Source organism: Neophocaena asiaeorientalis, unplaced genomic scaffold (assembly GCF_003031525.2).
Source record: "Neophocaena asiaeorientalis asiaeorientalis breed wild unplaced genomic scaffold, Neophocaena_asiaeorientalis_V1.1 scaffold312, whole genome shotgun sequence".
Lineage (NCBI taxonomy): Eukaryota > Metazoa > Chordata > Mammalia > Artiodactyla > Phocoenidae > Neophocaena > Neophocaena asiaeorientalis.
Genome location: NW_020174707.1, coordinates 322001 through 349247, shown reverse-complemented (window position 1 = coordinate 349247; position 27247 = coordinate 322001). Strand labels below are relative to the sequence as shown.

At 42.5% G+C, this 27247-nt stretch overlaps 1 long non-coding RNA gene across 1 annotated transcript in view; it reads right to left on the bottom strand.

Annotated features, from left to right (window-relative positions):
- Positions 1 to 14032, bottom strand: part of LOC112409636 (uncharacterized) — a 217657-nt gene extending 203625 nt beyond the window's left edge. The window contains exon 1 of the long non-coding RNA XR_003005188.1: positions 13812 to 14032. This is a non-coding gene — a long non-coding RNA (uncharacterized LOC112409636). The remainder of the gene's footprint in view (positions 1 to 13811) is intronic.
- Positions 14033 to 27247: the final 13215 nt, after the last annotated feature.

Here is a 27247-nt window from a genome sequence, read left to right as displayed (position 1 = left end):
GTGTGTGTGTGTGTGTGTGTGTGTGTATGTGTGTGTGTGTGTGTGTGTGTGTGTGTGTGTGTAGATGAGGTCAGTTTCATCCAAATCACACAGAATAGGTTTCTCATAGGAAACAGAAGTTCTGTTAGGTGGAAAAGAGGGAAAGGTAGGTGGGTAGGCAGAAACAATAGGTGTCCACCACAAAGTGCCAAGGTTCTGCACAAAAATTGTTGAAGTATATTTTTGAAGGAAAATATATTGCTTGGCCCAAGGAAGGAAAAGTTGCTGTGCTTTGTCAACTTTCAAGGTGATAATGATGTGAAGAATTGAGCTTAGCCCTCCCAAGTCCTTACAGGCCATTGGAGTTTGTTATCCAGGTAGATTAATTTCCAAAAAAGAGGAGGCAAGACAAGCTTTCAATGCAAATCATTGGTCACCTCATAGTTCCCAAACTTATCTTTTTAGGGAATGGTTAGAGGCCAGATATTAGTTGCCTTATCATGAAACACCACAACTGACTGTTTAAAAAGAAACCTGATGCTTGCAAAAATAGCATAGTAGAGCTGGCAATGATTGAGAATCTACTCTCTGCCAGCTGTGGTCACCACTGCTGAATGCGTTCACCAAATCTATTTCCCCCTTTCTCTTTTCTAAAAAGATCTTGATCTTGTTCAAGTAATCATACCTTCTCCACCCAAACCATGTAACTTAGGCAAAGGCGACTCCTACCTCTAGCCACAAAGATGAATCCTGATTCATGTGAATCCATCACCATAATCCATTCCTCTTCTCCCCTGATTGGTTCACACACCCAGGCTATAGCCCATTGCCATGGGGCGCTCCTCTGGTAACTGATATTGATTCAAGAAGATGGCGGTAACCTAGGTTGGCCCAATGAGATTGAAGGGAAGGCATTTCCTTCCATATTTGGGAGTGGTTTGCTCTTTCTCTTCCACTGGGGATAGACAAGCAATTCCACTGCCCTGGTTGTTGCCAACAGCTATCTTGCTTCAAGGAGGGCGACAGCCAAGTCAAGAAAATGGCTGACAGATCAGGACCAGAGCCCCGCTTGGATTGCACCTGGAGGTCTCTTCCCTCACTGGACTATGTGATATAATACATTTCCTAGTTGTTTAAGCCATTTCCACGCAGGATCTCTGTCACTTACAACCCGAAGCATCTTAAAGCCAGACACTGTGTTAAGTAAGTACTTTATATGCATTATCTCATTTTATCCACATACCACCCTAGAGGAGGTAGTATTATTATCTCCATCTTATAGGTGAAAAAACAGGGACAAGCAAGTTAAGTAACTTGCTCAGAGTCAGTTACTGAATTCCATCATCTGTCTCCAAAATCCACATTCTGGGAGAAAATACTTGCAAACGAAGCAACTGACAAAGGATTAATCTCCAAAATATACAAGCAGCTCATGCAGCTCAATATCAAAAAAAAAAAAAACCACACAAACAACCCAATCCAAAAGTGGGCGGAAGACCTAAATAGACATTTCTCCAAAGAAGACATACAGATTGCCAACAAACACACGAAAAGATGCTCAACATCACTAATCATTAGAGAAATGCAAATCAAAACCACAATGAGGTATCACCTCACACCAGTCAGAATGGCCATCATCAAAAAATCTAGAAACAATAAATGTCGGAGAGGGTGTGGAGAAAAGGGAACCCTCCTGCACTTTTGGTGGGAATGTAAATTGATACAGCCACTATGGAGAACAGTATGGAGGTTCCTTAAAAAACTAAAAATAGAACTACCATATGACCCAGCAATCCCACTAGTGGGCATATTCCCTGAGAAAACCATAATTCAAAAAGATACATGTACCGCAATGTCCATTGCAGCACTATTTACAATAGCCAGGTCATGGAAGCAACCTAAGTGTCCATCAACAGATGAATGGATAAAGAAGATGTGGCACATATATACAATGGAATATTACTCAGCCATAAAAAGGAATGAAATCGAGTTATTTGTAATGAGGTGGATGGACCTAGAGTCCATCATACAGAGTGAAGTAAGTCAGAAAGAGAAAACCAAATGCTGTATGCTAACGCACATATATGGAATCTAAAAAGACAGTACTGATGAACCCAGTGGCAGGGCAAGAATAAAGACACAGACGTAGAGAATGGACTTGTGGACACAGTAGCAGAAGGGTAAGCTGGGACGAAGTGAGAGAGTGGCATGGACATATATACATTACTAGATGTAAAATAGATAGCTATCCAATAAAGTTATTTTTAAAAATCCACATTCTAAGCCAGTAAAAGTAAAGGCAAGTGGGTTTATATATACCAATATACCTAGAAAATTACAGTGAAATGGATATGTTATTTTAAAAATCCTGGTTTTCCACAGATTTGGATTAAGGCTTCCGAGCTTCTTTGTCATCACTCCAGATTGACCTTCAACTGCCAGGGGGTATACCCCCTGCATCCCTTGGCAAGTAAATGGCTAATGGTCTGCGAGAAAACACATCACCAGGGAATTTCCCCAAACTTTGAAAAGTCAATGACACTGTAAGCTCTAGTTTTCTTAAGAACAAGACCCATCTTCTGGGCAGAATAGGGAAAAGAAGTTCAGAATCTCAAGGTCTCAAATTGTCCAGTGATGCAAAAACAGGAAGTCAGTTGGCTGGCAATTAAGCTATGCAGGAAATGAAGCAGGTAGCTGGTCTCTCCTTGCCCTACACCCCGTGGGTTTGCACTCTACGAAGAAGACATAGTTGCTAAGAGCTCAAGCCTTGGAATCCCACACATCTGTTTGAATTGCCACTCTGACATTTCCTACCAATGTGGACCTGAGCAAATTAATTAACCTCTCTAAGAATCAGTTTATACATCTTTAAAATGGGAATAATAGTAGTAGTGCCCACATATAGCATCATTGAGTTAAATGAAAAAATACCTAAGAGTTCTGGGACATTCAGCTATGACAACACATCCTCAAACTCAATGGCAAACAAAAATCACCATTTAATCTCACATTTATGGATCTGCAGGTGTGCGTGTATCAGTGGACCCAGGTGAGGCTCTGCTGGGCAGGTCCACTTCAAGCTGCAGGTTCAGCTGGGCTTGAATCTAAGCTAGCAGGGGGCAAGCAGGTCTGCTGCTCCACTTGTTTTCATTCTGAGGCCAAGACAAAGGGCAGCAGGCACCACGTGAGAGGGCAAGGCCATTTCAAGTCTCTGTTGGCATCACATCTGCCATTATCTCATTGGCCACAGCAAGTCACGTGGTCAACTCCAATCTCAGTGGAGAGGGGAGGCACTGCAAAGTGGCACGGCAAAAGGTATGGCTAGAGGGAGGGCTGAAGAATTGGGACCAGCTATCACAAGCTCTTAGGCCCGTGACCTACTCAGAAAATATAAGTGGCTGTTCTAGATTGCTCCACTAATCATACTGGAGACCCAGAGGCTGCCCTCCTCCATGGGGGCTGATAGAGCAGTGATGGACAAACTCTTGCCAATTCAGGTTTAAAAAAAAGAAGAAATGCTTCTTGATAGCATTTATTTAAATGAAAAATGGCTCCATTTATTCCCACGTGGGAAAATAAAAATGTATTTTCTTACAACTTAGTTTATCTACTAATCATTGAGTAAATCATAGAAGAGTGTCAGTGAGAAAACTGACGCTGATTCCCGGCCACTGGGAGGTTCATATCTTGACATACGTGAGAAGTATCAACTGTGAAATGGCTTTCTATCCTTTCCTCCTGATATTAGGTGGTGGGCCTGTCTCCAGCTTGGTGGGCAGTGCTCAGTCTGTAGGCTGAAGTTTTAACCCGTTTGTCAGTTCTCCACCTTATCATATTGGCCACAGTATGGCAACGGCCCTCAATCATTCCCTCCTGTCAAGGGAGGCTCCCTGTGTAGCCACCACATCTGCACAGATTTGAGACAAGCCACAGATAAGCGAGGTGGTTCCTCCCTTCCTCAGTCTACCCCCTCCACAATTCCCTCAGGGCTCTGCACCTTAAGCCCAGCCCACAAACTGTCCTCCCAATCCTGTCCTCCCTGAAGGGGCCACTACTACACAGCTTCACATCAAACTCAATTATTCTCTCACCTTTGGAAGAAAAATACAAGGACATAATGCTTGGGGGAAATTCTACCTAAATAAGTAAGTCACGGAGACCAGCTGTTTCCAGACAGGAAAGCTAAAGCTAAGGGAAATGGCAGAAAGAGTCTAACTCTATGGTCTGGCATTGGTTCGTTGGGCCTGTTGAGGAAAGTCTTTATTCCACTTACCTTAAGGCTTGGCAGTCCTCGTTAGTCAGCCCTGTGGATGGGTGTGGATGGTTCTGAGATCCCCTTTACACATGTAAGTTTCTTTGTAAATGTTTAATAAAAAGTCCTTATAGGGCCAGGTTATGATATATTTATTTATAATCTCTACCATACCAAATGCACTGGGACATTCAATAAATGGCAAATATCAAGAACCTGACTCACTCGAGGCCAGTTTTGGAAACACAGGTTCAAAACTGAGAGCTGGTAGGCGAGTGCCCTTCCTTGTCTATCAGTTCTGAGAGGAGACACTTGGAGATGGAGGAAAAGCTGGACCAAGAAGCCAGCACTCTTTAACCATGGATTACACTCATGGCCCCACTGTGGTGGCTCCTCTTTAAATCTCCAACCCAAGTCTGGACGGTGTGCAGACAGACTGGCTTCTTCAAAAAGACTTTAGAGGACACTTGAGGGGGCAACACGTGAGCAAGCCCAGAACTCACTAAGACCATAGTCCATTACGGCTCATGCAGGTGGGCTTCTGGTCCCAGGCTGAGACTCATTCCACTCTCACCTGCTCCCTCAAGGATGCCCATCCGCTCAGCTCCCTGTCCCCCTCTCACATCACCAGGGGTTGGCAGGACAAGGGTTGAAGTGAAGGTGACTGACCCTGCCCCCCAAACCCATATCTCTTCCAGGATGCCATTTTGTTTCCTTGTTATAATAGACTCAAACTTGCTACGTCCTGCCTCGTTCTAGACAGATAGTGAGGGCAGGAGGAAAGAAAGGGGCCAGTCCCAATCTCCAGTGTGAGAGACCCAATTCCTCCCCTAAGTGAAAGGCCTGGCTGTGGCAATTTGAACAGGGAATGGCTGCCTCCTCGCACCCACCCATGATGCTCAGGAATTGCTTTATCTCCATTAAAGATCTGATGCCCTAACATAACTTCACCATGAAATGCATTTAACAGTCATACAATGAGAAAGACGCCCAGAGAGCCAAGCTGGGGGGATGGCTTTGTTAGAAGTAGATTTGCATGCAATACAGACCCTATCAATTTGTTACGGCAAGCATCTTGCTCTGCGACTTCGTGTTTGTTCCAGCTGTGATTTTAAGGCATAAACAAAATAATCACACAGTCAACAAACAGGCATGGATTCTTCTGCAGCATGTGTTCAGAGGCAGTTCAAAGTTGCTGCAAGAGAAATTCTTCCGTAAGAGGGTGATAAATGGGGAAACACTGTTTTCCTATAGATCAAGACATCTGATGGTAAGGAAGGAATTTTGAGATGCTAGTAATGGTAATGGAAGATGATGGTAATGGAAGATGAAAAGACCAGGAAGTGCCCAAGATGATCAAAGAAGGGATGGGAAGCTGGAATAAAAAACAAAAGGAAGCCAATTAAAAACATGATGTGATGTCAATACACACCCATCAGAACAGCTAGAATGAAAAAGAAAGACAATACCAAGTGTTGGAGGGGAGCGAGCAGAACTCTCAGATGTTGCTGGTGGAAGGGTAAATTGGTCAAATCCCTTTGGAATACTGTTTGCCATTCTCCACGAGGGCTGACCAAATGTCCACCTTGCGACCCAGCAATTCCTCTCCCACATATGCACCAACAGAGATGTACACTAGGTGCTAGTTATCCATACTAGCACCAAACAGGAAACTACACGCATGCCATCAACAGAACAATGGATAACTAAATGATGGTATGTTCACAAAAGGGAATACTATGCCACAGTGAGATTGAACTAACTACATGTTACAATATGAAGGAATCTCACAAACACTGCATTGAGTGAAAGAAGCCAACCACAAAAGAGTTCGTAGTATATGATTTCATTTTCCATTTGGAAGGTGTTATGAGTTGACCTGTGTCCCTCAAAAAGATATGTTGAAGTTCTAACCCTGGCCACATTTGCCACTAGAAAGGCAAGGCCACCAGTCAGCATACCAGTCAGTTCGTGTGAAAAATAAACAAATAAGATCAAGCATTCCTGTCATCTCTGCTGTATCCATGAACAGAATAGCCTGTTGGTGGATAATGCCTGGGGCTGGTCAGTCCTCGTGGTTGGGGGGTTGGGGGGCCTACAGGGGTCAGGTCCCCACCAGCAGGACCAGGCCAGTGAAGATTTGAGGAAGGCACTGCCCAGGAGTGTGTATCTGCAAGTCTGAGAATGTGAGTGATTCAAAATTGCAGAGACAAATATCAATCCATATCAATCAATATTTATTGCTGAGTAAATACCTACAGTATGCAAGATGTTCCCAGGGGGTCCAGGAGGGGAGTAGACCAAGACTGAAAGATTTACTCTTCTTGATTTTGCATTATCTGTGCCTCCAGCCCCTTCCATTAGCATGAATAATTAACAGCTGACAGAGCTATCAGCCACAATAAGAGTATGCTTAGGATTCAGGGTTTGTCATGTGCCAAGGAAGAGAAAAGGCTCAGGGGTTTGAAAGTGATGATCAGGGCGATGACGGGTGAAGAGGAAGAAGATGAAGGCTATTAAATTCAAATGCCACGTAGTCCCTTATTTTCTGTTTTTCTTATAAAATGACCTTTAAATGCACATATAATACATGAATGCTAAATATATATATTATATAATATGGCATATCTATATGCTAAATATATATTATATATATTAGAAGTATATAGAGAAAAACCTTGCAAACCACCCTTCCCTCTTCCTAGTCCCCTCTCCAGGGAGTAGCTGGAGTTAGCAGTTGAAGTGTGTCCTCTCAGGCCTTCTAGAAAAGAATTTACACACATAAATGAACATATATAAATTTTTTATATTAATGTGATTTTATCCTACGTATTATCCAGAGTTTGCCTTTGTTTCATGATAGCATATCTTGAACATCTTCCCCTGTCAGTACATACCAAGGACTTCACAGTACAGGCATGCCATGCTTTATTTAATCTCTCCCCTATGGATGGGAATTTAGATCAAATCGTATTTTTCACTATGTGTGTGTGTGTGTGTGTGTGTGTGTGGATATCTGGGTACACATGCAATTATATCTATGGGAGAGAGCTCCCAGTGGCTGGCTTGGAAGAGGGCTTGCTGGGCCAAAGACTATGACCATTTTAAATGTTGCTAGAAGCTGCCAAATTGCCCTCCAAAATGTCTTTGCCAATTAAAACTCCCACCAAGCACATAACACAGTGCCCATTTCCCCCCCCTCACTGTCCCCGGGACTAGGTATTATCCATCCTTTTAATGTTTGCCAACCCGGTGGATGAAAAATGGCCCCTCATTCCTGTTTATAATTGCATAGGTCTGCTTTCTAGTGAGGCTGAATATCTCTTCATATTTTTTCTATCCCTCATCAAATCTATAGGTAGGAAAACTGATTGTATTGTCGTGTTCTTTTTTTAACAGAAGGAAGCAGGTAAGTAAGAAATGCCCCTCCTGGCCCAGTCATCTGGTTCTTGGTGTGTGGTACTGAAATCCAGCCAGAATGAAGTTGCTAAAACCTCTGGCAGTGACTTGGGAAGGTGGATTTGTTCAGCTGTGTTCAGACCCAAGTAATTAGTTGATTGTCTGGGCATTTAGCTAGAACATCCTGCCAAGATGCTGTTCTCTCTAAGCTCCCAACAAGCAAAGGCTGTATTTTGGTCCAGCTTATTTTCTGAGTACCTCTTGGTCCTTGAAGGAGCTTCCTATTCTGTAGGGGCCATACTCTGAGTGTTCTTCCCTAATGGTCATGAAGATGGGTGATGACCATCAACTCAACTGCTGGCTCCAAAACCGGACCCCAAGGGTTGTTCAGGAAACACTTGTGAAAAGGAAAAATTACAAAGTTAACTAGACTGTCTAAATAACTCGAAACTGAAACTCCACTGACACTACCCCAAGCCAGGCGGCCACCCCTCTCACTGGTCTCTAATCCCCCCATCTTTCTTCTGCAATGAACGGGAACTTTGCAAACCTCCAATCTAATCACAGTACTCCAATGCCAGTAATCGTTTGTCGAAATTGAGCACTTAACGCTGCACCTGGCACCGTGTGAAGCATTTTACTAGCATTACAGTCGAATTTAAATCCATTGCTTGAAGCTCCAAACACTGCCCTCCTGCTCACACACACCCAACGTGCTCCCACCCCGGAGCCTTGCCGTTCCCCGTGCCTGGCATGTTCTTACCCAGGCCCAGTACCTGGCTCACCCCCTCACTTCATTCAGGCCTCCCATCAAATACCATCCCTCAGAGAGGTGACTCCCTGTCACTCTCTGTCCCCTGCCCTGCCTCATTTTCTTCATGGCTCTATTCATTACGTGCTAATTCTTAGTTCATTGCCATCTCCCGCGTTCGACCCTAAGCTCATCGAGAGCAGGGACTTTTTGTTCACGGCTCAATCCCATGTGGCAAGAACAGTGCCTGGCATGTGATTGGTGCTCAGTGAATCTTTGCAGAGGGTATACATTCTGAAAGCAATTTGGCAATACCTTGTAAAATTAAGTATGTAGATGGCCCATGACCGAGCAATGTTGCCAAGAAACAGTCATGCACAGGTCTATCTGTAAGAGGACATATATGAGGAGGTTCTCTATGGGAGGAGAGAGTTATAAGCAACCTAGGTGTCCATTATTGAAGGAGATGATGAGAGAAAAATGAGGTGTGTGCATACCATACAACACGATGCTGCAACTGGAAGAAAAAACAAAGTGCTCATACAGCAACATGCATAGATCTTTAAAAGGAGTGCTGAGTGAACGGTGTAGGAAAGAGGATGCCACAGCACAACACCTTTTATGGAAATTAAAAACATATGCACAAAATGACACTATGCATTATGCAAATACAAAAGAATATTCAAGGGTACTATTATACACCTTCAAGAGGGTGCCTCTGAGGAAGGGAATGGAAGTGGAGGACTGAAGATTTAAAGGAAAAGAGAGGGAAAGAAAAAGGGAGAAGTTCAGTGGGCCAACGAAGATAGGACTGGCAAACAGATCTCGGGTTTAAAAGGAGAAAAAGAAATAAAATGCCCTTTCCCCTTTCTCCATCTGCCATGTTCCCGCTCATCCTCCCAGCTTAGCTCAGACATAATCTCCATTTTGAAGCTTTCTTTGACTTTCTCCCATAGGATTAATTCTTCCTTTATTGACATTCCCATAGCATTTTAATGATAGTTTTATTTTAGCATTTATAACCTCGTATAATAGCTATTTGCTTACACATCTGCCTTCTCCATCAGGAGATAACGGATGTGACTTATTAATTTTTGTACCTCGGGCACCTAGAATTGGTGATGAAAAAAATTAATGGTGAATTTAAACAGACATATGTTGTAGGGCCTCAAGAATTACTCTAGTTTGGGGCTTCCCTGGTGGCACAGTGGTTAAGAATCTGCCTGCCAATGCAAGGGACACGGGTTCGAGCCCTGGCCCGGGAAGATCCCACATGCCGCGGAGCAACTAAGCCCGTGCGCCACGACTACTGAGCCTGCACGCTAGAGCCCACAAGCCACAACTACTGAGCCTGCGTGCCACAACTACTGAAGCCTGTGCGCCTAGAGCCCGTGCTCCACAACAAGCAAAGCCACCGCCGTGAGAAGCCCACGCACTGCAACGAAGAGTAGCCCCCGCTCACAGCAACTAGAGAAAGCTGGCGCACAGCAATGACAACCCAACACAGCCAAAAATGAAAACAAACAAATAAATAAATAAATTAGTTTTGTTAAAAAAAGAATTACTCTAGTTTGAATTTAATTTATAAATACAGCGGTTTTAGCCAGTGTCTGATTGGGTGGAATAGAGGTTCTGACTCTGGAACTCTGAGGCATTTCGTTTCTTATTTGGGGACAAGAAATGAGTAGGATGCAGCCAGTGTGGCCTGATGTGCCTGCTAGACCAGAAGCTCTATCACCAAATAGAATGGAGAGGTGAGGAGGAATCGGGGATGGGCTGCAGACCCAGCCACTGGACTGGGGCACTTCTGGGGGTGCTGCCCCAGCTGCAGGTGCTGCTGGAAGAGGTTTATCCTGGAAGCTGAGTCTGGCATCAGAAGTCACAGCCACTTCTGGCCTCTATCCAGGCAAACAGCCAATAATCAGGACAAGGGAACTAAGAGCATGGGGCCCAGGAACCCATGGCGGGTTGGGCATAGAAGTTCAAGAAAACAGGGTATGACACCAAGGGCCCAGAAATGGAGAGCAGTCTCCTGTGACCGGCAGGACTTTAGTTCCAGGTAGGCATCATGGTACTGCTCCTTGTACTTAGACCTTAGGCAAAGACTAGTGCAACCAACGCCCCCTGCCCGAGGACCTACCTGGTGCCAGGCATGGTGCTCAATGCACAAAGGAAAGGGAACAGGGCCCATGGGACAAGCTGAGGCATGGGAATTGGGGCACAGGGCTGTGAAGCTGGGACTGGGGAGCAAGGGGAGAGTCGGGTTTGGGACATCTGATCAGAATTTCAGCTGTAGGGAAGTCAATGCTGAAATCCAGCTCTATGTCTGGAGCTGTTATAAGGATTGGGGTGAGCCACGAGAATCGGGATGACAGGTGACTCCAAATGTGTGTGGAAGGAGGGCTAGGGGTTGGGCAGGGACTGCCAAGCACATTTCTTTTCTGCTGTAAATCCAGCTTGCCTTTTGACCTTGGGTGCATCTCCCCACTTCCAGGGTTTTCATTTTCTCATAGGCAGAATAAAAAAAAAAAGTCAACATTTGCCAAGCATTGGCTAGGTGCTCTTAGAATGTTCTAGCTGTTCTCTATAACTTTATCCTCATGCCAGTCCTCTGAGGTGGTATTAGGAGAGTGAAACTGGGGCACAGAGAGATTTTAGTGACTTGCATGGGTAGCAAACCTGGCATTTGAAGCCAGATAGTTTAACCCCAGAGTGTGTACACACACACACACACACTCTCTCTTAATCACTGCACTTCACTGCTTTACTAAAGTGTGTGTGTGGGAGCAGGGCAAGAGAGGACAAGAAGGACCCAGATCCCCACTGTCATTTCACAAGGATGTCATGACAGTTGAGAAACATCTGCCGAGAGCCCAGTGACCCACTTTCTTGGGCCACTGAGTTTCCTCCAGATTAGAGACTGATCTGACCACTGTGGTCGGAGGCTCTGATTTGTCGGTGATCTCCGCCGGGCGTATGGATGCAGACAACCAAGTCCTCAACAGGGCAATGCAGGCTCCTCCCACCTGAGCCTTTCTCTGGGTGGATCACCAATGATGCTATCAGAACGGCCAACAGCACAGGCGGCACCTGTGGTGGCTACAAGTTCCACATTGCTCTGAGCCAGAAGTCAGTGGTTCCCGGGCCCATGCTCTGAGAACCAGTGGTTGGTAGAGATTTAGTTCTGTGATTTTTCCGAGAGGGGGCAGAGGCTGTCCAGAACACAGGAAGACCCGAGCCGGGTGTACCAGAGGTCCCTGGCGCCCACCCATATCCTCCTCTATTACTGCATCAGGGCTCACAGGCCCAACTCGCAATCGCCAGCACCTGCACCCCTTTCCCCAGCGCTTTCTCTATCCTCAGGCCCTACTTCGCCCACCTGGATAATAGGCCCAGAAGGCTGGCGAGTGAATTGCCCCTGAGAGTAGTGCTCAACCAGTGGGGAGCTAGTGGAGAACTTCCTCGCCCCTCAGTGGGGACGGTTCTGAGATGTGTACCCTGCACTGTGTCCCGGACACCACCAGCAACAGCTCCTGTTGCCCCAAGTAGTAACTTGCTTGATAACACACCCTTTCTTCACTTCCTTCCTTCTCTTCCCTGCCTCACTTCCTTATACCCCTTCCTGGGCTCTGCAAATAAACAACTTGCAGTCAATTCATTGTCTCACAGCCTGCTTCTGGGGAACTCAAACTAAGACACCGGAAAGGACTCTTGGTGGCAAATTATATCCTGAGAAACATTCTTCACCTGTGCAATCTCTAGATTCTGGGAAGGAAGACTGTTCTAACGTTCTCCAAAGATAGGTAGGTCATAGAAGGAAGCCAAGCTTAGAAAAGCCTAGTAAGGGGCTTTTGCAATCTGACTGAAGGCAGGCCTAAGAGACTCTGAATTTCCACACTCCTCCAATACCTCCCAGGTGGCTCCCTCAGCCCCGGAGTTACTCCTGGACTAGGTTTTTGCCTTTGAAAATGGAGGCGCAGGTGAACCTGTCTCTTTTGTATGAGGGTTCCTTTTCTTGATGCTCTGGTCTTCTTTTGCCACATCCGAATGGAAATTACTTTTCTGCTCCAGTTAGCAACAGTTTCTGCTTTGCAGGTGAATAAACGTAATTCTCTGCAGGGGTAAGGGAAGCATCCAAGTCAATTCCCACAGTTGTGCTGGCAGCCCTCGCGTCTACTCGGGCCACCCTCTCCTAGCTGGCCAGCCCCATGCCCTTTGGTTTCATAAAGCCCCAAATCTGTCAACAGCAGGAGTTCCCCCACCATTGTCACCTCTGCGAGGCCCAGGTCCTCATGAAGAAATACAGAAAAGGTCAAAAAATAGAGCATTTCTTTAGGGCAATGCTTGCTAGCCTCTTTCACATCATGGCACTCAAAGAAGATTTATACTATTTGTTTGACACACTGGGGCAAATGGACGAGGATGCTCTTGGCCAGAGGCAACTGACAGAGGATTTTCTGTGCCCCAAGCCCCAGGCAGCCTTCCCAAGGGCTGTGAGGATCAGTAATGTCCCAGCATATCTGTAACCCATTTGTCACGTGTCAATTGTATTAACAGGGTATTAACAACTCTTTTGAGTTTATACCATAGAAAGTCACAGTGTGAGGCCAAAGCACAGGTGGCTCTTCTCAGAAGCCTCAGGTTCCCTGTAGATCTCAGTTCTGCTACTTACTAAGGTCTCTTTAAGAATAACTCCATTTTTAAAAAATAGCTTGATTGAGGGATAATTTACATAGCATAAATTCACTCGTTTTATGTAAGCAATTCAACCAAATTTAGTATATTTACAGAGTTGTGCAACCAACACCACAATCTAATTATAGAATATCCCCCACCCCCCGCAAAACTCCATTTTAACCCACTCCTGCTCCTGCGGTACCTCAGCTGCTAACAAATTACCATCCTTATGCCTCCCCGTCCCGGGCCTTTGTAGAAGTGCACAGGGGGTGTCTCCCAGGTGTATGTGAACATGTCTGCTCCTCTCAAAGTCTGAAATCTTTGCCGGGTGTTGTCACCGATGCGTAAGGTCCTTGAAGCGCCAAAGTTAGGCTGTGGTCTGTAGCAAAGCTGGAGGGGGGCTCTGTATCATTTTAAGGGGTTCCCAGGCTGCATTACTCATTAGCTATTTATTTAGCACCTGCTATGTGCCAGGTTCTGTGCCAGCACTAAGACTTGAGGCCCAGGTGGATTTTACACCCAGAAAGCTCCCCGGTTCCTACTGCAAATCCAGTTTGGGGATTCCCCCTCACCTCTTCACCAACCACGCCTGGGTGTGTTTGATGCCCAGTGTAAGCACACATAAGGACACTGGTTTCACCAATCTTTCTACCACCCGGAATTGGCTATTATTCATATTTGTTGTCTTCACCTTTTAAAAAAATTAATTAAATAAAACATTACAGATAGATAAGGTCCCATTATCTTTCCTACCTCTCAATGAAAGTCGTGAATTTATCACATATGGTTCCAGCGTATTTTTGCACCTATAATCTATGCCCTCAGTCCTCCATCCAGATCTTCCAGGGCCTTTTTTCACCAGTTCTATTGCCCCTTCCCAGCTTCTGTGGGCTTTTGCTTCTAACAGCCCACAATGAAGACTCTTTGGAGATTCGCCATGAGTTTCTGGAGCCACTTTGCCTGAAGTCACGGAAAGTCACAAGTGTCTGGGCACTTATATCCTCCAAGGGGGCCCTTAGCCAATGACTGGTGTGAGGAAATGAAAGCCCAGAGTTCCCCTTCTTGGGCCAGCTGAGGCTGCAGGGACCTGACCTGAAAACACCCTTGCTTGGCTTCAGTCTCTCCTTTACGCTGTTCCCCTCTTCCCTCACTGGCTTCTGGTGGGGGGAGGTACTTCTTACGCAAATCACTACCACACACACTCTGAGAGCACAGCGACTTAACCCCGGATCACATGTGTGGGCCTCCCTTCCTGCAGGGAAGAGGCATTCTTTCGAAGGTATATACTTAGGGCAATTTGGGGCTCCTGGAACATGGACAGACAGTTTCCATCTTACCAAGGTGCTCTCCAAAGTACTTGCACTCATTCACAGTTCCACCAGCAGTGACTGACAGTCCCTGGTTCCCTGCATTCTTGAAAATCTGTGACACTGTCAGACTTAAAGTTTTGCCAATCTAGTGGCTGAGAAGTGGTAACCCATTATGTGACTTTGACACCTTGACATACGTTTGTGGTCCTTTCAGTTTTCCTATTCTGTGAATAACCTGTTTGCCCTTTCTTCTGTTGGGCTGTTTTCCTTTTTCTGTTTGATTTGCAGGAATTCTAGTATATTCTACGTGGCTTGGTCTGTTATAAAAATTGAAAACCACACATTGTTTCAAAATAGAAATACCATTTAAAAATAACACACGTTTATCTAAATTTTAAATAATGCAAAAGAAAAAAAATAGAAAGTAAGAGTTGTTTCTAATAATCTCCACCCAACGATGATAAAAATAACCATGGTTAACAGGCGCATATCCTTCCAGAATGTATTAATGCATATACAAATATATAAAAATAGATTTACACGAATTAATTCACTAAATATTATTAAGCATCTGTCATGAGTCAAGTATAAGTGATAGCAAAATATACAGGATATACAAAAAAACTCTCCCTAACTAGCTTTTATCAATACCCAGTTTATTGTAGATACCTTTTTGTTAAAACATATAAATCCCCCTGACCCAGTGTAATATTCCACTGGAAAGCTCCATCATATTTTATTAAACCAATCCTCTACCAACAGACCTTTTGGCTATTTCCACTTTTTATATTTTATAAAGACTCCTTCAGTGAACATCCTTGGACATCTCTTTTGCAGTTGCCTGGTTCTTTCCTTAGGATAAACTCCTACAAGTTGAATTTCTGGATCAAGAAGTGCCCATTTAAAATTTTAATACGCATTGCCAGGTTACCCTCCATAAATCTTGTGCCAATTTACACTCACCAACAGTGTATAAGTATGTCCACTTCCTCACATTATCAGGGTATTCTTTAAAATAAAACCCTTGATAACTATTTCCAGAATCCAACTATAGTCCATATAATTTTCCCTTCTCTACAGATTGAAAAAATATAGACAAGAGTAAATTGATGAGTTTTAACAATTCTAGCTTAGCAAGATATTTTAGTCCTTTTATTAATTCACTGAGTCATCTCTATGGAGCTATTTATTACAAAGTGAAATAAGTTTGAAGGAAGAGGTCTGATAAAAAACCCAACCCAAGGCATTTAGGTTTCAAATATCCAAATGACTTCCTCCTAAAGTATCTCACCACTGGTGTATTCCCACCATGAAGCCCCTTTCACTCATAACAAGGCTTCTTGGCCCACCTACCTCTCCTGTTGCTCTTTTAGCTACATCCATTTCTGTGTCATGTAGAAATACAACACTCGCCTTGATGGAATCTGCTTCTTAAATGTATATTCTGAGTTTCACTTATTTACTGAAATCTGGAGCTAGAGAGGGAAAAAAAAAAAAGCCCTCACAGGTGGCAGTAGAAAATGAACCTTTGGCTTTTCACACCACAATTCAGGAGTCACTTAGCATCTCCAAACCAAAGCATTGGCCCATATCCACCTGACCTCTTGAGTTAAGTTCTAGGGAGACTTTGCTTAACCAGCAGTCAGAAAAACTTTGGAAAAGAAAATAATGTAAGAAGGTGAGGGTGCTTATTTCCTAATGTGGCAACAAATTCTAATCCATAAAACCTTTCACGGTCAAGATCTTTGTTTTAGAGCCCTCCTTTCTGGAGACCCAGGAGGAACTAGCCACATGGGAGATTCCTGTTTGCCTCTCTATGTAGTCCTCCCATTATACCTCCAGGTCTGCTTGAGTAAAGATGCCACAAGGATTGCAGGGTAAAGATGGATAAGAATATAGCTACGATATCAGAAAGCAGAGTAGGGAAATGCCTGGGTAGTGCTGACATCCAAAGAGACCCTTGTTTACTTGGCCATAAGCATGTACGTTTAATTGCTAGGTGTTTTAGAAGAAGAAACAGTCCAGTTCATTGCAGGAAACAGAAACCCCTATTTGTGTTATGCAAAGGAAGGAACTGAATATAGGGAATTTGCAGCTTATGATATCACTGGAAGGCCTGAAGGAGTAATTTCTAAGCTGCACCCCCATGAATGTTTTGTGGAATAATACAGCACCGACCCACCAGAGTAGAAGTGCCTCTGAGTTCACCACTGGAATACTGAGTTCAAGAACAGAGCATTATAGCTGTGATCCAGGGATTGGAAAACCAGAATCAAGAAGGAACCATTGCCCCTGAACCCATTGCCACCAGTGCCTCTCAACACCCATCAGCCTGGAGAATGGACATGGGAACCTTGTATTTCACATTTCTCCAAAGAAGATATACAAATGGCCAATGGGCATATGAAAAGATGTTCAATATCACTATTCGTCAGGGAAATATAAATCAAAACCACAATGAGATATCTCCTCACATGCATTAGGATGACAACTAGCGAAAAAACAGAAAATAGCAAGCGTTGGTGAGGATGTCGAGAATCTTTGTGCACTGTTGGTGGGAATTTTAAAATGGTGCTCACACAGTCTTGGTGTTGGCTGTCACGCATAGTTGGGTTGGATAGGACACATGCTTTTTTGTGGTGTTCAGATGGTGTAGGGCTCATGTGTCAAAAGGGTTTTGTTCTGCAAGGGTTTCCACTCTCCCAGTCCTTTGTGTAGAGAAAGAAGACTTATCTTGTTTTATGGTTTTGTTTTGATTTGATTTTTCTGTGCTTGGTGTTTCTGGCTTATGAGTTTCTATGGCATCCAGGCCAGGATAGAGGAGGCAAAATGGTTGCTCTTCAAATTCCAAGGTTCTTAGACAGACCACATTTTTTTCTCTAATTTTCAGTGGCTTCTGACATTTGCTTTATATAGTTTTTCCAGGGTTTTTAGGGGAAAAAAGGTGAATTGTGTTTATTCTGTCTGGAGTTCCATGCCATAAGTTCCATTTATTTTAATGAGGAAAATTATGATGTGTTCCATCTCAACCTAAGATACAGAAGAAATACCCATAGAGAGACAATATGTATCAATTAAATGATAAAACAAGTTTCTATAAATAACTTGAAAGTAAATAAATCCAGTTGGTACATAAAATATCATGTCACGAAGGTTTAGTGTTCTTGTCAAAGGAAGAAGAGAAGATTTAATAGTAGTGGTGGGTGATGGAGGAAGGGTATAAGAGAGTCAAAGAAAGACTGAGCAAAAGAGTGCTTTGGAAGCATGGAAGTAGCTCACATGAACCACAGAGAACAGTTGCTGACGTGTCAGTTAATTTGGTGAAAGTGTCTTTTCCTGGAATTTCAATGTCAAAATATAACTTCTCAGAGCATATTTATTTAGTGTGTTTGGGGTGAGAAAATAATTATACCAAAATAAAATAAGTTAAATAGAGGAATAATAAAAAGAAGAAACCATTGCTCTAAAAGTGATATTAGGTGTCTAACTGCTGTTATGACAAAAGGTCATTCATCGAACAGTCATTATGATAAGTCAATTTATATATTTTAAGCCCGAGTCACGCTGAAATAGCTGAAGTTCTTTTAATGAAGCAGGGATATTAGGTACAACCTCACTGGTATTCTCTGAGATCATCTAGGGAAGGAAAGAAGATAGGCTCCAGTTTGATGACATTTTTGGAGGAAATTAGTGATTCTGAGTATACTTAATGGCTCTCACTTAAATTCATCCCTATCCCAACTCTAATGCTGATACTGTTCCTAGAGAGAAGAGGGCCATAAGTAAAGACCATTTCATTAAGTTTTCTGAAAGACTCAGGGTTACAAACATCCATCTCTCAAACTGTAACAGAGAGGAGGAGGCACTCCATTTCTCTTTCCTTCCCCACACCTTGGGCCCTGCCACGAGTCTGGCGCCACCACATCGGGCCTGGGCCCGACCATGGTGTAGAGCAGTGGTAGGAGATTCTGGTGAAAGAGGGAAAGCGGTATCTCTTGGCAACTGTGGTGCATGGCAGTAATGAACACAACACTTCATTATTCCTTGTATCTGTACCTTTTGCCATCAAGAGGCAGAGTGTACTTCTTGATTCTGGGTTCAGCCGTGTTATTGCTTTGTCCAATAGAGTGAGGCAGAAGTGATGATGTGCCATTGCCATGAGACAAAACGTGCCCAGGATAGCCATTGGCCTCACATGGAGTGTAGTTGAGTCACCCCCACTGGACCCAGCTTAGATTAGCCAATCTCTAGCCAAGAAGTGTGAGAATCCCAGCCTAGATCAGCCAATACTCATCATACCCCAAGCTGAATAAGGTGTTTAATATGTTATGAAGAAATATTATGGAAATAGGTAGCTGATTCAGCTTATGAGCACATAAAGAACATCTCCTGAAGGACCACTTGTAGAGGAGCCCTCTATCGGTGATGGGGTAAGAGCTAGTGGAATTTGATTCATCACCATGAACGTGACTTCCATTAGTATATCCACTGTGCTATGAGTATTGAAGATATTCTGTCTATAGGGGTTGATAGATTCAAAAGCCTATGGCAGGTTATATACATGTAAAAATCCGTCAAACTTGAGATTCACTTATTTTATTGTATGTAAGTTGTATCTCATTTTAAAAAGTAAATAAAACAGGAAAAGAAAGAAGCCTATGCCAGTATAACCCAGGATCTTCTTTTAAACCAAAATCCAGCAAGAAGAAATAAAGGGGCCCTGTGTACATCTCAAATGTGCCAGGCCCTGCCGAGATGAGCCTCTCACCGGTCCTTGGCACTGTATTCCAGGAGGGTCATGCCCAGTGCTACAGCATGCTCGTTTCTGAGTGTGTGGCATGCCACAAAGGAAGAGAATGGGGCTAACTCAGAAATCCACCAACATCAGAGATGGAACCACGTCTGGACAACCAGTCAGCATGCAGGCTGCGAGAGCCGAGCCTGCAACACGAGGACTCCGTGATGCAAATAAATAATCACCAGGCTCCTTCGACAGAGGCACTGCTCAGCAGTCCACCTGAACAGCTGTGACTTGCTCCTGACAGGAAGCATTAGCAGCATCCTTGTGATTCCCTTATTATAGTAAGCATTCCCTAGCAGACCACCGAAGGCATTTAGAAATTCCCCTCCTCCAACCTACATTCTCTTCTACTGTCCATGAATTCCCTTTCCTAAGCCTGTTCATTTCTTCCTCCTCTCCTTTCTCCTCCAAAGGCCCGCACCAATGTCTACAGCTGGCTTATCAGTATCAACACATTTTTAAAAGTTCAATCTTGAAGCACGATGTGCCTGTGGTTAAATCGACTGGGGGTTAGACTGCTACTCATCGCCAGGGCAACTAGTGGCGCAGGGCGCTGACTGTGAGAAAGGGTGCTTTCTGTTTTCTGCAGCACAGCACTGCACTCTGGAACTGGCAGCCTGTAATTAACTGACCTGTCGCCTTCTATCAAACTGAAGTAGGAGGAAAAAAATCTCTGGAGATAGAAATGGTGGAACAGAAAGAACACTGGGCTCTGTCTCTGATGATCAGAACGTGGCTCTTGGTCTTGACTTACTAGGTGTGGAACATTGGGCTCGGGCTACTTAAAATGTAGTCCATGGACCAGCGGCATGGGCATTCCATGGAGAAGCTCAGGACTCATCTGACACTACTGTATTTGAATCTGCATTTTAACAAGATCCCCAGGTGAAGCTGAGAAACACTGACTTAGGCAAATCATTGGGTCTTATTTTCCACATGCGAGTTAATACATGGAGAGAACTTAGAACACTGTCTAGGACAGAGCAAGTGCTGTGTAAGTGGTGCTGATACCACATTAATAATTAGTATATTGTTCTTTTTAAATTTTATGTTTTAGATTAACATAAAGGGAAATTGATTTGGGGGGAGGACATACATTTCTATGAATTTTAACGCATACATTGATTCATGTAACCACCAGCAATATCAGGATACAGAACATTTCCATTACTCCAAGAAACTCTCTCACAAAATCCCTTTGTAGCTGCTCCTGCCCCGACCTCTAACCCCCGGCAGTCAATGATCTGTTCTCTGTCAACTATAGTTTCGTATTTTAGAGGATGTCATATAAATGAGATCGTGCAGTAGGTTGTCTTTTGAGACTGGCTTCTTTCACTCACCCTCTGAGAGTTATACAAGTTGCGCTTATCAACAGTTCACTTCTTTTTATTGCTGAATAATATTCCATTGTATGAATGTAGCAGAATTTATCTCTTCACCTGCCTTTTTTCAGCTTTCTTGAGGTATAATTGACAAATAAAAGTGTAGTGTATTTAAAGCGTACAATGTGATGATTTGATATACGTGCACATTATGAAAAGATTCCTGCCATCGAGATAATTAACACATTCATCACCTCACATATTTCTTTTTCTTTTTTTTTCTGTTGGTGACAATCCCTTTAGCAAATTTCAATACAGTGTTATCAACAATGGTCACCATGCTTTACATCAGATCCTCAGACCTTATTCATCTTATAACTGAAAGTTTGTACCCTTTTACCAACCTCTCTCTATTTCCCCCACCCCCCAGCCCCTGGCATCCACTTTTCTACTCTCTGTTTCTATGAGCTTGACATTTTTTTTTAGATTCCACATATAAGTGATATTATGCAGTATTTGTCTTTCTGTGTCTGGCTTATTTCACGCAGCACAATGCCCTCCAGGTTCATCCATGTTGTCACAAATGGCAGGATTTCCTTCTTTTTTAAGGCTGAATAGTATTCCACTGAATATATATACAACATTTTCTTTATCAGTTCATCTGTCCATGGATTACTGAGGTTGTTTCCATACCTTAACTATTTCTATTGTGCTATAATGCGTATATTGGTCCACTTGATGGTGTCCCATAAGTGCATTAGGTTATCTTCACACTTCCATTCTTTTCTCTCCTCTGTTTGGATGAATTCCACTGCCCTATTTTTGAGTTTGCTGATCCTTTCTTTTGTTGGATCCCGTCTTTTGTCGAACCTCTCTATTGAATTTTTCGTCTCAGTTATTGTACTCTTCAGCTCTGTAATTTCTGTTTGGAACTTTTAAAGTACTTTCTCTGTATCTTTGTTGAAATCCTCACTTTGTTCATGCATTTCTCTCCTGACCTCAGGAAGCATCTTAATGACTGCTGTTTTGAACTCTCTGTTGGGTAAATCACTCATCTCCATTTCATTAAGATCAGTTTCTGGAGATTTATCTTATTCTTTTGCTTGGAACATATTCCCTTGTTTCTTCATTTTTCTTGATTCTCTATGTTGGTTTCTGCACATTAGCTAAAACAGCCACCTCTCTCCCAGTCTTGACGCAGACTGGTCTCGTGCAGGAGATGAACCTCATCAACCTTCCTGGCCCAAGCTCCAGGCTGCCTATCAAACCTTTGTGATTGTCCAAGCTGCTATCTTTGTTCTTAGTGGCTTCCAGTAGTTGAGGGTGTGCCAAGACCCACCAGTGTCCCAAAGGAGAGGGTCACAATCGGCACCTAGATGTGTGGCAATTAGAAGCTGGACCCTCAGGCCACAGCTGGAGATGGGCATATTTGCTTGCTCCCTCTGTGCTGAGTCCAGGTATATAGCCACAGAGGGTGTTCCTGTGCCCATTTGAAAACTACTTTTCTGTTTGTTATAGTCCTGTGGGGCTCATGAATGCAAGCCCCATTGGCTATCGAGCTAGATGATTTGGGGGCCCATCGCTTGGGTGACAGCCATAAAATTGGGGTCACTAGATGTGTGGACAAGCTCCTTCCAGGGAAACGCTGTCAACTTGGTTTTATTGTTGGAGAGAGCCAGAGGGGTAATGTGGGGAATGCGCCCACTGGTTCTATAGGACTCTGGGGAGGACTGCAATTAACATTACTGGATTCAATTTTCTAGTATTTTGTTGAGGATGCTTGGGCCTTTGCTTATGAAAGATATTTGTCTGTAATTTTCTATTCTTATACTGGCTTTGTCTGATTTTGGTATCAGGTAATTCTGGCCTTACAATATGAATATGGAAGTGTTCCATACTCTTCTGGATTCTAGAAGAGATTGCATAGAATTGGTATTATTTCTTATTTAGTGTTTGGTATCTCCAGTGAAACCATCTAGGCCTGGAGATTTCTTTTTTGACAAGCTTTCAACTAAATTTATAATTTATTTAATTGTTAAAGGACTACACAAGTTACTTATTTCATCTTAGGTGAATTTGGTCATTTGTAGTTTGCAAGAAATTGATCCATTTCATCTAAACTGTCAAATCCATGTGGGTAGAGCTGTTCATAATATCTCCTTATTATCTGTTTAATGACTTGTTTGTTGTAATATACTTTTGTTCACTCCTGACGTTGGTGATTTGGATTCTTTTTACCTTCTTTGTCAATATGGGTAGACATTTGTCAATTTTATAAATCTTTTTAAAGAACAGCTTTTGGTTTCATTGATTTTCTCTATTTTTCTGTTCTCAATTTCATTATTTTGTCTTATCCTTATTATTTTCTTCTGTCCAAATTGCAATTATTTTAGAACAGTTTTTCTGGCAATGAATTCTCTTACTTTTTCTTCATCTGAGAATATCTTTAGTTCACCTTCACTCCTGAAGAACACTTTCACTGGATATGGAATTCGAGGTTAACTGATCTTTCTTCCAGCACTTCAAAAATATTGTGCCACTTTCTGCTGGCCTCCATGGTTTCTGAGGAGAAATTCACAGTCATTGAAACAATTGTTCTCTTATAAATGAAGCATAGATTTTTCTCTGATTTTGAGATTCTTTTTCTTTGTTTTTAGTTTTTAGTAGTTTGATGATGTTGTGTCTGGTTATGGATTTTTTTTTGAGTTTATCTTATTTGGAGTTTACTTATCTTCTTGAATCTAAAGATTTATCTATTTTACCAAACTGGGGAAATTTCCAACCATTATTTCTTCAAATATTTTTTCAACATAGAGTTCTTTCTCCTCCTCCTCTGAGACTCTGGTGACACAATTATTAGGCCTCTTAGTACTGTCCCAGAGGTTCCTGCAGCTGTTTATTTTTTTCAATATTCAAGTTGGTTAATTTCTGTTGATCATTTCCTCCATCATCTACATTCTACTATTGAGCCTATCAAGTGAGGGTTTTTTTAAAAAAAAATATGAGTTATTATATTTTCTGTTCTATAATTTCTACTAGTTTTCTATATACCTTTTATTTGTTGTTGTTGTTTAGACTTTCTATCCTTTCATCCTTTCATTCATTCCAAGAGTGTTCATCGTTATTTCTTAGAGTATTTCTATAATAGCCATCTTAAAATCTTAGCTTGACAATTCCAGCATCTGTGTCATCTTACCATTAAATCCTGGTTTTGTGTATACTGAGTAATTTTGCATTGTATCCTAGATGTTTTGAATATTATGTTATTATATTCTGGGTCTTTAAATCTTATGGAGAGTGTTGCCATTTTTTGTTTTAGCAGGCAATCAACCTGGTTGCATTCAGGCTGCAAATTCTGACCAGCCTTCTGTGAGTTGTGCTTTCAACGTCAGTTCTGTTTTCAAAGCCTTTTCAGTACAATTTGGATCTGTCTCATGTGTGCGCAACTCAGGGGCCAGTCTTTGACCTTTACATTGTTCAGTTTTCAAAATCTTTGGTATGATGTTTAGGATCACATCCATGAATGCACAGCTTTGGAATGATTCCAGGAATTCATAAACAACTTTATGGGGTCATTTGCACAAGCTTCTTCTCTGTGAGCTCCCCAGTTTTTTCCCACTTCCCTAGGGTTCCCCTTTTCAGTCCTCTAGCCAGACATAACCATAATGCATCTAGAGCACACTAATGGGTACGCTCTAACACAGAATACCTCATTACAGGGCAGTTCTTCCAGATTAACATTTACCAAGTACCTACCATGTGCTAGGTTCTAGTCTAAGCACTGTACATGTATTATCTCATTTAACTCTCACAAAACCCTATGAAGAAGGTATCATTATTGCCATTCCCGTTTTACAGATTGGGAAACTGAGGCCCAGAAAGGTGAGGCAACTTACTTAAGGATGCACAGGTATATATGGCGGAGTAAGTAGTGGGCCAGCATTTGAACACAAGAAGTTCTCTTAACTATTATACAGTTCTGTAACTATAATGTGACCCCACTGTATGAGCCATTCTTCTTTGCTCCCACCCTACTTTGCACACACTTCCATTAAATCAATTATGTATGATTATTTAAAATAAATAATAATTTTAATCCACTATCTCCAAAGCAATGAGTCTCTCTTTTCAAATCTGAATTATTGTCAAACACCAAGTGTATTAGCTCCCTAGGGCTTCCATAACAAATTACCACAAACTAGGTGGCTTAAAATAAAAGAAATTTATTCTCTTACAGTTCTCGAGCTCAGAAGTCTGAAATCAAGGTGTCAGCAGGTCTGTACTCGCTCTGGAGGCTCTAGGGGACAATCTTTCCTTGCCTCTTCTAGTGTGTGGTGGCTGTCAGCATTCTTTGTGGATATATCACTCCTGTCTCTGCCTCCGTCTTCATATGGTTTTCTCCTCTATGTGTCCATATCTTCTCCCCTTGTGTCTGTGTGTCTCTGATCTGTGTGTTTCTAATAAGGACACTCATCATTAGATTTAGGGTCTGTCTCAATAATCCAGGAGATCTCATCTTGAGGTTCTTAATATAATTATGTCTGCAAAAACCCTTGATCCAAATAAGTCACATTCACAGCTTCTGGGACATGGACATATCTTTAACCCACTATACCTAGCATAGGCCATATTATATGCTCTGTAAATACTGTATTAGTCAGACATTTCTCCATTGCAAATGACATAAATTCAAATCAGACTAGCTTAAGCAAAAAGGGAATTTACTTGTTCACATAACTGGCAAGTTGGAGGGTACTTCTGGCATCAGACATGCTTGCATCCAAGGACTCAACAGTATCTTTCAGTCTCTCCATCTTTCAACTTATCTACCTTCTGGGTACCACTTTATTTTCAAGAAGATCCACCATCAAAAAGATGAGAGACCTTCATTCTGCCAGCATCCATTTATCAAATCTCAGTGAAGACTTCGATTATTCCTGTTTAATTCACACCCCATCCTTGAATGAATCACTGTAACCAGAGGAATGGAGGTATTTGGTTGGCCAATCCCTTGCATGACCCCTCTGTAGCGGGGGTATGTGGTGGTGGAGGTGGGCGAGGAACAAGACATTGTGATTAATATCCTATCAGAACCATATAGAATGGAGACGAGTCAGTTCTCCAGAGGAGAAGACATTGAGAAGGCCAATAACATATGGCCGCTATAACTTCCAAGACTATGGTATTTGGAGGCACAGGTGCACTGCTGATGAATGACTTAATAGGTCTCTCCTATGTGTATCTTTTAAGATCCTTTCATATGCTTAATTAGCTCAATCCAACAGACTTTATCCTACTCATCTCTGAGGCTTGTCATCTTCAGACTCTCTCTATAAGTTAAGTATTTAGAAAATAGATGCAAGGGGGAGGTTTCCTTTCTTTTCTTTTTTTTTAACATCTTTACTGGAGTATAATTGCTTTACAATGGTGTGTTAGTTTCTGCTTTATAACAAAGTGAATCAGCTATGCATATACATATATCCACACATCTCCTCCCTCTTGCGTCTCCCTCCCACCCTCCCTATCGCACCCCTCTAGGTGGTCACAAAGCACTGAGCTGCTCTACCTGTGCCATGCGGCTGCTTCCCACTAGCTATCTATTTTACATTTGGCAGTGTATACATGTCCATGTCACTCTCTCACTTCGTCCCAGCTTACCCTTCCCCCTCCCCGTGTCCTCAAGTCCATTCTCTACGTCTGCGTCTTTATTCCTGTCCTGCCCCTAGGTTTTCAGAACTTTTTTTTTTTAGATTCCATATATATGTGTTAGTATACAGTATTTGTTTTTCTCTTTCTGACTTACTTCACTCTGTATTTTTTTGTTCTAGTTCTGTGAAAAATGCCAGTGGTAGTTTGATAGGGATTGCATTGAATCTGTAGATTGCTTTGGGTAGTAGAGTCATTTTCACAATGCTGACTCTTCCAATCCAAGAACATGGTATATCTCTCCACCTGTTTGAATCATCTTTAATTTCTTTCATCAGTGTCTTATAGTTTTCTGCATACAGGTCTTTCGTCTCCTTAAGTAGGTTTGTTCCTAGGTATTTTATTCTTTTTGTTGCAATGGTAAATGGGAGTGTTTCCTTAATTTCCCTTTCACTTTTGTCATTGTTAGTGTATAGGAATGCAAGAGATTTCTGTGCATTAATTTTGTATCCTGCTACTTTACCAAATTCATTGATTAGCTCTAGTAGTTTTCTGGTAGCATCTTTAGGATTCTCTATGTATGGTATCATGTCATCTGCTAACAGTGACAACTTTACTTCTTCTTTTCTGATTCGGATTCCTTTTATTTGTTTTTCTTCTCTGATTGCTGTGGCTAAAACTTCCAAAACTATGTTGAATAACAGTGGTGAGAGTGGGCAACTTTGTCTTATTTCTGGTCTTAGTGGAAATGGTTTCAATATTTCACCCTTGAGAACGATGTTGGCTGTGGGTTTGTCATATATGGCCTTTATTATGTTGAGGTAAGTTCCCTCTATGCCTACTTTCTGGAGGGTTTTTATCATAAATGGGTATTGAATTTTGTTGAAAGCTTTTTCTACATCTATTGGGATGATCATATGGTCTTTCTCCTTCAATTTGTTAAGATGGTGTATCACATTGATTGATTTGCTTATACTGAAGAATCCTTGCATTCCTGGGATAATCCCCACTTGATCATGGTGTATGATCCTTTTAATGTGTTGTTGGATTCTGTTTGCTAGTATTTTGTTGAGGATATTTGCATCTATGTTCATCAGTGATATTGGCCTG